Source organism: Cololabis saira, chromosome 16 (genome assembly GCF_033807715.1).
Source record: "Cololabis saira isolate AMF1-May2022 chromosome 16, fColSai1.1, whole genome shotgun sequence".
In the NCBI taxonomy this organism is placed as follows: Eukaryota; Metazoa; Chordata; class Actinopteri; order Beloniformes; family Belonidae; genus Cololabis; species Cololabis saira.
This window is the reverse complement of record NC_084602.1, coordinates 4,960,370-4,970,806: the sequence shown is the minus strand read 5'-3', so window position 1 is coordinate 4,970,806 and position 10,437 is coordinate 4,960,370. Positions and strand designations below refer to the sequence as shown.

The 10,437-nt window shown below is 47.1% G+C and overlaps 1 pseudogene; it reads left to right on the top strand.

Annotated features, from left to right (window-relative positions):
- The first annotated feature begins 4,832 nt into the window (after positions 1-4,832).
- Positions 4,833-8,990, top strand: LOC133462435 (eukaryotic translation initiation factor 5-like; annotated as a pseudogene).
- The last annotated feature ends 1,447 nt before the right edge of the window (positions 8,991-10,437 follow it).

Below are 10,437 nucleotides of genomic sequence, written 5' to 3'. Positions count from 1 at the left end.
AGAGCCATGTCAAGTTCCAGAGCCACGTCAAGCCCCCGAGCCACGTCAAGTCCCCGAGCCACGTCAAGTCCCCGAGCCACATCAAGTCCCCGAGCCACGTCAAGTCCCCGAGCCACGTCAAGTCCCCGAGCCCAGCCAAGTCCCCAAGCCCAGCCAAGTCCCCGAGCCCAGCCAAGAATCCCCGTCACGCCCCCCGCCAAGACCCACGCCAAGACCCAGGCCTAGGCCTCGGGGACGCCCCCCCCGAGCTGTCTCTCCAGTCTGCCCAGTCCCCAGGACAGCCCCTGGAACGTTGGCCATGTGTTGGCATCCCACCTCAATGGGCTCACATCTTGCTCGCCACCCATTGAGCCGACACTCCTCCACCAGAGCCTGGTATTTAGCCCTCTTCCTCTCATTGGCCTCCTCGATGCGGTCTTCCCAAGGGACCGTTAGCTCCAGGAGCACGACCTGCTTGGAGGTTGCTGAGGTCAGCACCACATCTGGCCATAGTGATGTTATGGCCACGTTGTCGAGGAACTTTAATTGTTTCCCCAAATCAACCTTCAGCTCCCAGTCTTGTGCCATTGATAGCAGGCCAGAGGAGGAGGTCCTGGCAGCAGCTGGTGGTTCTTCTCCAGCTCTGATGAAGGAGATGGTCTTCTTCTCTGGGCGGAGGCGCTTGCAGTGGGCAATTCCGCTGCAGATGGTGTTCGCTATAGCCTTCAAGACCTGGTCATGACGCCAGCGGTAGCGCCCCTCGCTCAGGCCTCTCGGACAGCAGCTCAAGATGTGCTCCAGGGTCCCTCTCTTCTGGCACAGAGCGCAAGCTGGAGACTCCACCTTCCCCCAACAGAACAGGTTAGACGGGCTTGGCAGCACGTCATAGACGGCCTGGATCAGGAATTTTAGGCGCTGGGGCTCGTCTCTTCACAGCTCAGTCCAAGTGACTTTGCGTTCTGCTGCCTGCTTCCACCGCGTCCAGGCTCCCTGCTGCCGCATTCCAACCATTGTGCTGGCTCGCTCTTCTTCCACTGCTGCCCGCACCTCTTCCTGAAGCAATGCTCTCCTGTCCTTCCCCTCTGTCTTGTCGTAGCGAGGTGTTGTACTGCTACCCAGGCCTGCCCTTCCCCGAGCCACTGTCCCAACCAGAGCCCTGTGCCGCAGCCGTGATTCAGCAACATCCACGGCCTCTGCTGCCCTCCATTTCCGCCCCGTTCTGACTTCAATCCCAGCTTGAGAGACTTTTGGGTCAAATAATTCTCTGTATTGCAGCACCTCCCTAGTACGGCTCACCTTGAATTCTTCATTCAGGCTGCTGATGGGGAGCTTCAGCATGTTGTTTTTCCCATACAGGGTCCTCTGCACTCGAACCTCAACAGACTTCGACAGCATGTTCATGGCAAGTGTGAAGAGGATTACTGAAATTGTGCATCCAGTGATGATTCCCTTCTCCAGCTTATGCCAGTCTGATGTTGTGGACCCCGCTGAGACCCCAATCACTTATACTATCAAACCTTGACTATTGCCCAGCAGTTTGGTCCAGTGCAAATGGTGAAATGTTGAATGCTTTACAATATATACAAAACAGAGCTGCCCGCACTATTCTCAAGTGCGACAATAGGACAAATATCATCTCAATGCACAAGAAACTCAACTGGTTATTGGTCAAAGACAGACTCATATACTCACTCTTGATTGTGATAAGAAACATATCTGTTTTTAAAAAAGCCATATGATTTGTTTAAAAACCTCTCTTTTAGTGCAGAAAATCACTGTCACAACACTAGACATGCAACTGTTGGAAATGTTACAATACCTAAGGTTAGATCTAATGCCATCAAACGTACAGTCCTGTATAGAGGAATGAAAGAATAGAATTCTTTACCCAATCATGTAAAACTCTCTGTTAAAGGTATAGTCAGTAATGTTGGCGAGCTAGCAAGATTTGAAAGAGGCACCTCCTCTAAGCCCCGCCCCCTCCTCCCCCTCCCATCAGCGCTCCGTCCAAAGCCACGCCCCCAAAAACTTTGGGGAACGTGCATTTGCGTTTCCAGGACATTTTGGACAGCACATTTTCAACAAAACTACCCCGTGTCTCATTCACCTTTAAGCGAGGCCGGTTTTAGGGGGGGGCAGGGGTGGGCTGTGTCCTACCAAACGTGCGTCCAAACGTGCGTCCTGCCCACCCAATCAAAGTTATGGGGATCCTTTATTTTTTTATAATTTAATTTTTTTATAAATATAAAAAAATATCACAGAATATGTGTACCGTTTCTGATTGGGTGGGCACTGCGCATCATTTTTAGACACAACAATGAACGCATACTGCAAAAGTTGTGTCTCGGCGGAGGGACCCAACGTCCCAGCAAAATGAGCACAACACAGAAGTGTTCAGAACAGCACACAGAGCACACACTGAAGGCTGATTTATGGTTCCGCGTAACACCAACACAGAATGGTTCGCGTCGACGCGTAGGCTACGCCGTACCTTACGGCATAGCCGATGCAACAGAGCCTGCACAACACCACACCACACCGCCACTGGCGCTCTCCACCCTCGCCGGGATGGAGACGCCTCCAGAGACCAGACCACCAGTAGCGGACAACCTGTGCGGCAGAATCGCACTTTTGCTTTCTTTTTTTAGCCTTTTTAGCAGGACGAGCCGTTACAAGTAACGCTGGAGATGGTATTTTTGGCTGCGTTTTCTCGTTTTCTGCGGCATTCTTCAGCAAACGTGACTCGAGTGTGTGAAGTTTTCCGGCAAGATTTTCGACGTGACGAGTGCGCGCATGGAACAGAGGGGGGCGTGGGCAGGACTTAAAATGAAGGCATCTGATTGGTTCTTTCCCCCCTGCCAAGCCTCTGGTCCTCTGAAGCAAAAAACAGATTGGTTAGAGTTTTTACAGGATTAAAGCTGTCAGAGAGGTCAGATTTTTTTCTTTCCTTTTTCAGAACACATTATTCACCTGCTACTCTCAGAATGGAAGGACCATTTCACCCAGTATAACAATAAATGTTCTTGAATACGATTACAGACTATACCTTTAAGTCCCTTGAATTGCAACTACAAGTGTTGCTTGTGTGATCTCACAGTGACTTAATTGTCATGTGTATTTGGAAAACTACGATGGTAAAAATCTGCAGAGACCATCCTGTGTGGGATGTTGTCTTCGTGGCATAATTCTGTCAGCTCTATTTGTGCTGCACTTCTACAGACACATCTACGTTTCTAACTCTCCTAGAGGTGGTGTCAAACAGGTAAAGGGACTTCAGTGTAGGCCACTTGTTAGTTTGTTAATTCTGATACTCTTCCCCAGAAAAGACATTGGCTGTGGTCAAATATCCTGCAGTGAGCGACGGGGTCCAGCTCTATAGTTTCCTGCAGGGTTGTGATCCCTGCATGTTTAAGGCCTTTTCCTGCTTCAAATAAATGGATTATTCAGAGATTTGTGAAATCCGTTCTTTTGAATCGGGTATGTTGAAGCTGGGAAACGTCTAAAACACGTAGGGCAGCATCCCTGGAGGAAAAGGAAACGCTGGTTCACTTCAACATAGCATGTCGTATGACATTGCAGCTTTAACTACAGCATCACCTCCCAAACGCAGTGTAAGCGAGGGTTGGGGATCGATTCAAATGTCAAGATTCAATTCAGATTCTTAAGATTCAGAATCGATTATCACGCTTTGATTCAATCCGATTCGATTCCGATATTGAATTGGGTTAGTGTTATTAAAAATGTTTTTTCAGCTGTTGCATGAATTATATGACTGTAGTTATACAACATATTAATACTAGTATTATATTGAAATTCAACAGCAAGTATTGGCAGCTAATGATGCTGTAAGGACCAATCACCTCCCAGAATGCTTTTGTAACTGCTTTCAGAAAAATCGTGTGGGTCAGAATTATCAAATAGATCCAGGGCAAACAGAGATGTATGAAATCAGTTTTATTTTTTCCCATTTTTGAGAATTTGGGTTTTAGCGTTTTATGTAAAAGTAACTCCAAGACAGTATATAAAACAAGAAATATAGACAATTTATGCAATTATAACTGAAAACTTTAATGTTTTCATACCTTTAAACATATTTAAAGGCAAAAACATGGCACTAGTTATGCTCATGTCCAACAAAACATTCCTTTTTTGGGCATAGACAAAAAAATACCAAAAGCTGTAATGTCATGATGAAAAAAGAAATTTGATCTTTAGACATATAAATCTATTTTTAGGAATTAATATGACAATCGATTTAGAATCGGAACATCAATTTTTTTCAAAACAAGACTAGTGTAAGCTATGGAAAGGAAATCGCTGGTTGTTCTCGGGAACCGTTTTTCCCAATCCGGCAGTATTGCAGGCAGACAAGAATGAATCGACTTTTACCAACATTATCGCTGATACAGTGACCAATGCGTCAACCTCCAGTTACTGAGCAGCTGAGCTGCAGGAACCCAGTAGTGTTTCATACCATGTTACCTGCAACCAGCAGTTTTTGTCTTTACTGAAGCGTATCTTGTGGCTGAGCTCTTAACCATTATCTGCCACATTTCCCTCAGTGTGGCTCTCTTAATGACCGCCTGCTAAATCCTCCTGACCATTATCAAGTATTACAGAGACATGAGGTAATTTATTCACTATTCCAACGTGCCCATGGTGATACTGGACCAAGAGTTTTATGCCAACAAAGCACATCTGGTGCAGCCTTTGTCTGCTTCTCAATAACACTTGTTAAAGAAGTGAGCATGTTTGGATAAGAGGCAGGAGTTGAGCTGATGGACAGAAATATGTTTGTTTGAGGAATGGAATCTACTGAAGTTCACCAGAGCAGAGTGGCTCAATGTTGCTATTGAGTTCTGAGCTACATGTGAAAAATATTAGGATTTCTTGACGGCAGTTGTTTTTGCAGTAAGGGAGTTTATTGGAGCTGGTTGCCATGCCAACGACTTTACCACTACAGATGTTGACATTGTGTTGTTCAGCTCTTCTCACTCATGTAGATTTTATTATGCACGTTTTTGTAAATTATGTGTAAAATTTTAGGTTTATGCTTTAAAAACTCTTGTCTTGGTGATTTTTACAATGTTTTTGTTATATATTCTCATAAGTGTTTAAATGTTGTCCTTTTTCAGTTCTGCCACAACAACAAAAAGGCCCAGAAGTATCTGTTGGGAGGCTTTGAGTGCGTGGTGAAGCTGCATCAGGTGCAGCTGCTGCCGCGCGTGGCCATCATCCTCAAGGACCTTTAAGATGCCGACCTGGTGGAGGAGGACGTCATCTTTGCCTGGGCGGAGAAGGTGAGGCCACATGCCGCGCTGCTGGTTTTCTCCTGGCTAAAGAAATATGTGACTGAATTGACTGAAACTCTGAGGGGGAACGTTTTTGCATTGAACTGACCTTTTTTGTGTTGACATCTTATTTACTTGATCAGTTTTTGTTCTGAATTGTCTTTTTTGATTCCAATGCCGCTCTTTTAATAAGCCGTTTCCTCCCCGCCAGGTTTCTAAGAAGTACGTCTCCAAGGAACTTGCCGAAGAGATCCATGCCAAGGCTGCTCCTTTTGTTAAATGCCTAAAGGAGAGGGAGGGGAGCGAGGAAGAGGAGGAAGATCATGAAAACGTTGAGGTACAGTTTTTTTAAGATCCGTCCATCCATCCATCCATCCATCCATCGTCCGCTGCTTATTCGTTCCCGGGTCGCGGGGGCAGCAGCCTCCGCAGAGATGCCCAGACTTCCTTCACCCCAGACACTTCCTCCAGCTCTTCCTCCAGCTCTTCCTCCATCTCTTCCTCCATCTCTTCCTCCATCTCTTCCTCCAGCTCTTCCGAGGGGAGTCCGAGGCGTTCCCAGGCCGGCCGAGAGACATAGTCTCTCCAGCGTGTCCTGGGTCTTCCGGTGGGACATGCCTGGAACACCTCCCTAGGGAGGAGGGACATGCCTGGAACACCTCCCTAGGGAGGAGGGACATGCCTGGAACACCTCCCTAGGGAGGAGGGACATGCCTGGAACTCCTCCCTAGGTAGGAGGGACATGCCTGGAACACCTCCCTAGGGAGGAGGGACATGACTGGAACACCCTAGGGAGGCGTCCAGGAGGATCCGGTACAGATGTCCAAGCCACCTCAGCTGACTCCTCTCAATGTGAAGGAGAAGCGTCTCGACTCTGAGCTCCTTCCGGGTGACCGAACTCCTCACCTTATCTCTAAGGGAGCGTCCAGCCACCCTGCGGAGGAAACTCATCTTGGCCGCTTGTATCCGCGATCTTGTCTTTTCGGTCACTACCCAAAGTTTATGACCATAGGTGAGGGTAGGGGCGTAGATTGACGGGTAAATCGAGAGCTTCGCCTTTCGACTCAGCTCCTTCTTCACCACGACGGTCCAGTACATCGACCGCATAACTACGGACGCTGCACCCATCCGTCTGTCAATCTCATGCTCCATCGTTCCCTCACTCGTAAACAAGACCCCGAGATACTTGAACTCCTCCACCTGAGGCAGGACTTCTCCACCCACCCGGAGAAGGCATGCCACCCTTTCCCGGTGGAGAACCATGGCCTCGGTTTTGGAGGTGCTGATTCTCATCCTGCCGCGTCGCACTCGGCCTCAAACCGCCCCAGCACATGCTGAAGGTCCCGGTTAGATGAAGCCAACAGGACAACATCATCTGCAAAAAGCAGAGATGAAATCCTGTGGTTCCCAAACCGGATCCCCTCCGGCCCCTGGCTGCGCCTAGAAATCCTGTCCATAAAAATTATGAACAGGACCGGTGACAAAGGGCAGCCCTGCTGGAGTCCAACATGCACTGGGAACAAGTCTGATCTACTGCCGGCAATGCGAACCAAACTCCTGCTCCGATCATACAGAGACCGGACAGCCCTTAATAGAGGGCCCCGGACCCCAGACTCACTGAGCACCCCTCACAGAATGGCACGAGGGACACGGTCAAATGCCTTCTCCAGATCCACAAAACACATGTAGACTGGTTGGGCAAATTCCCATGAACCCTCGAGCACCCTGTGGAGGGTGTAGAGCTGGTCCAGTGTTCCGCGACCGGGACGAAAACCGCATTGTTCCTCCTGAATCCGAGGTTCAACTATCGGCCGTATTCTCCTCTCCAGTACCCTGGCGTAGACTTTCCCGGGGAGGCTGAGAGGTGTGATCCCCCTATAGTTGGAACACACTCTCCGGTCCCCCTTTTTAAACAGAGGGATCACCACCCCGGTTTGCCACTCCAGCGGTACTGTCCCCTTCCTCCATGCAATGTCACAGAGGCGTGTCAACCAAGACAGCCCTACGACATCCAGAGACTTGAGGTACTCAGGGCGAATCTCATCCACCCCCGGTGCCACTGAGGAGCTTACGAACCACCTCAGTGACCTCGGTTTGGGTGATGGATGAGCACGCCTCCGAGCCCCAACCCTCTGCTTCCTCAGTGGAAGGCATGTCAGTCGGGTTAAGGAGATCCTCGAAGTATTCCTTCCACCGTCCGACGATGTCCCCAGTCGAGGTCAACAGCTCCCCACCCGCACCATAAACGGTGCCGGCAGAGTACTGCTTCCCCCTTCTGAGGCGCCGAACGGTCCTCCAGAATTTCCTCGAGGCCGACCGAAAGTCTTCCTCCATGGCCTCACCGAACTCCTCCCAGACCCAAGTTTTTGCCTCCAGGACTGCCCAAGCATCGGCTCGCTTGGCCTGCCAGTACCCATCTACTGCGTCAGGAGTCCCACCGGCCAACATAGCCCAGTAGGACTCCTTCTTCAGTCTGACGGCATCCTGTACTTCCGGTGTCCACCACCGGGTTCTAGGATTGCCGCCACGACAGGCACCTTGCGTCCACAGCTTCGAGCCGCCGCGTTGACAATGGAGGCAGAGAACATGGTCCACTCTGACTCAATGTCCCCCGCCTCCTCCGGGATCTGAGAGAAGCTCTCCCGGAGGTGGGAGTTGAAGATATCCCTGACAGAGGGCTCGGCCAGACGTTCCCAACAGACCCTCACAATCCGTTTGGGTCTGCCCGGTCTGTCCAACCTCCTCCTCCGCCAGCGCATCCAACTCACCACCAGGTGGTGATCAGTTGACAGCTCAGCCCCTCTCTTCACCCGAGTGTCCAAGACATGCGGCCGAAGGTCAGATGAAACGACAACAAAGTCGATCATTGACCTCCGGCCTAGGGTGTCCTGGTGCCACGTGCACTGATGGACACCCTTATGCCTGGACATGGTGTTCGTTATGGACAAACTGTGACTAGCACAGAAGTCCAACAACAAAACACCGTTCGGGTTCAGATCGGGGAGGCCGTTCCTCCCAATCTCCCAATTTTTAAGATTGTTCTTCTGAATAATTAAATTAACAATCAGGCCCTTCTGAGACACAACACCCTCATAATGATGATGAGATGTGTAGTTGGTGATGACTTGGAAAAGGAAAATAGCTCTTGCTCCCATCATGGAACTTTCACATGTTTTGAAAATAACAGTATTTACCACTTTGTGTAGACAAATGTATACCTGCTATCCCGTTAATAAACTTAAAGCACTCTTGTAGTGCAACATGATGATGCATAAACTCTACCAGACTGAAGTTGAGCATTTGAAAGGCTGTCATGACCTCCGTAAAGACCTTGATGAATGTAAATGTGTCCTCCATCAGGTGGTGTACTCTTCCTCGGCCCGGGTACTCAAAGTGGAGACTGTGAAACCAGACACACCCGAGAAAGAAGAGGACGACATTGACATTGACGCGATCTGAGACTGATGATGCTTTTGTTTTGAGGCTTTGACTCTGTATGACCTAAATGGCTGGCCTTTTCCCTTCCTCATCCCATCACTCTGCAAATCCTGCTCTGCTTTATGGCATGACTTAATATAGCGCTTTACTTGCTACACAGTAATTCTGTAATTTGAGATTTATTTAGTTGGCTAAATGAAGTCGCTTTGGGGATTTTAATCATTGGTGTTTTTGGGATCATTTTAACTGCACTTTTGTTTTTTTTGTTTTTTCATTTGTTGGGGGTTCCTTGTATTTTTCCGGTCAATAAAGAATGTTTTGCTATCCACCTCACTTCAGTGTCCCCTTTGATTTTTCAGTTGTCTTTTCTGAAAAGTTGAACTTCTTTAATTAATTAATTATTTTTTTTTTTTTTTACATTCTTGGTAGGACCTTTTTTTTTTTTTAAAGTTAGTCACTCACTAACATAAGTTTCTGTCTTTCTGGACAATTTCTTTGGAGCAGATGAACAGGGCTAAAAATATGACATTAAGCAATCAACGATGTAACTAAGGTAATCAAGCCATTTTAAGAAATTAGAGCATTTGTTACAAATTATTTTCCTTAATTCACCTGAATTGCTAAATTTGAACGATAAACTGGACATGAAGTTAAACGCTTGATGCAGATATTTCTAGACGCAATAAAACTAGGTTTCCCAGAATTGTATTTCTTCTTATCGGTCTAAACCTCATTATTTGAATTCGTGAGGGTCAGAAACGGCGCAGACGTTTTCCTTTTGAAGCAGACCACATTAAGCCTGAATTATGGTTCTGCGTTAAATCGACGCACAGCTATGCCGTATGGTTACGGCATACCTACGGCGTAGCGCGCGTCTCCGCGTACCCTTCGTCGTAGGCTCTGCGTTGGTGCAACGCGGGACCATAAATCAGCGTTTCCTCTGGTCGTGCTCCAGCGGGACGGAGGTCAGACAGTTTCCTCATTTCCACCGTTCAGCTGGAGCCGCTCGTGCTGCCTTCACGTGCTGTCGGCAATAGTAACTTTGCTCTCCCGTAGGTCTACAGTCAACTTTTTTTCTGACTGTATTAAGGAAAAAAAAAACAACATTCTTTAAATATTTGTATTCTTTTTGTCATAAGCTTTATTTCAAATCAGTTTATATGTATGATCTATTAAGCAACGTTTTGTTTTCACTTGACTCAAATAAATGAGAGGAAATCATGTAGATTAAATTGCAATGAGGATGTGTACCTTCACAAGCATCTTTTAAGTATAGCTAAAATTTTCTTAATGTTTTTATAATTCTTGAGTCGTATATGCTTTTCAACGCTGACACGGTAATTAGTTTAGTTTATTGTTTAGCACAGTTTTAAAGGTTTACAAGAAAATATCAAAGATAAATACTATACAGTGCAGGAAGAGGCAAAAAACCCAATGGGCTTATTTGAAGCCTCCACCGAAGTTATTAAAATGTCACATGTTATAAAGAGCACAAGATTGACATACAAAAACAAAAAGGAATAACTACACAAAAGTGATGGCAAACTAATAATGCAATATATAGATAATAATAAAGAATAAAGACAAAAAAAAGTGTGAGTGTGCATGGGATATTGTTTTTACAACTTCTATTGATTCCTGAGAAATAAGTCTAATGGTAGAAATGATCACGTCACTATGAGTGAAACACAAAAAAAACAATAAAACATGGATATATGTACAACAATAC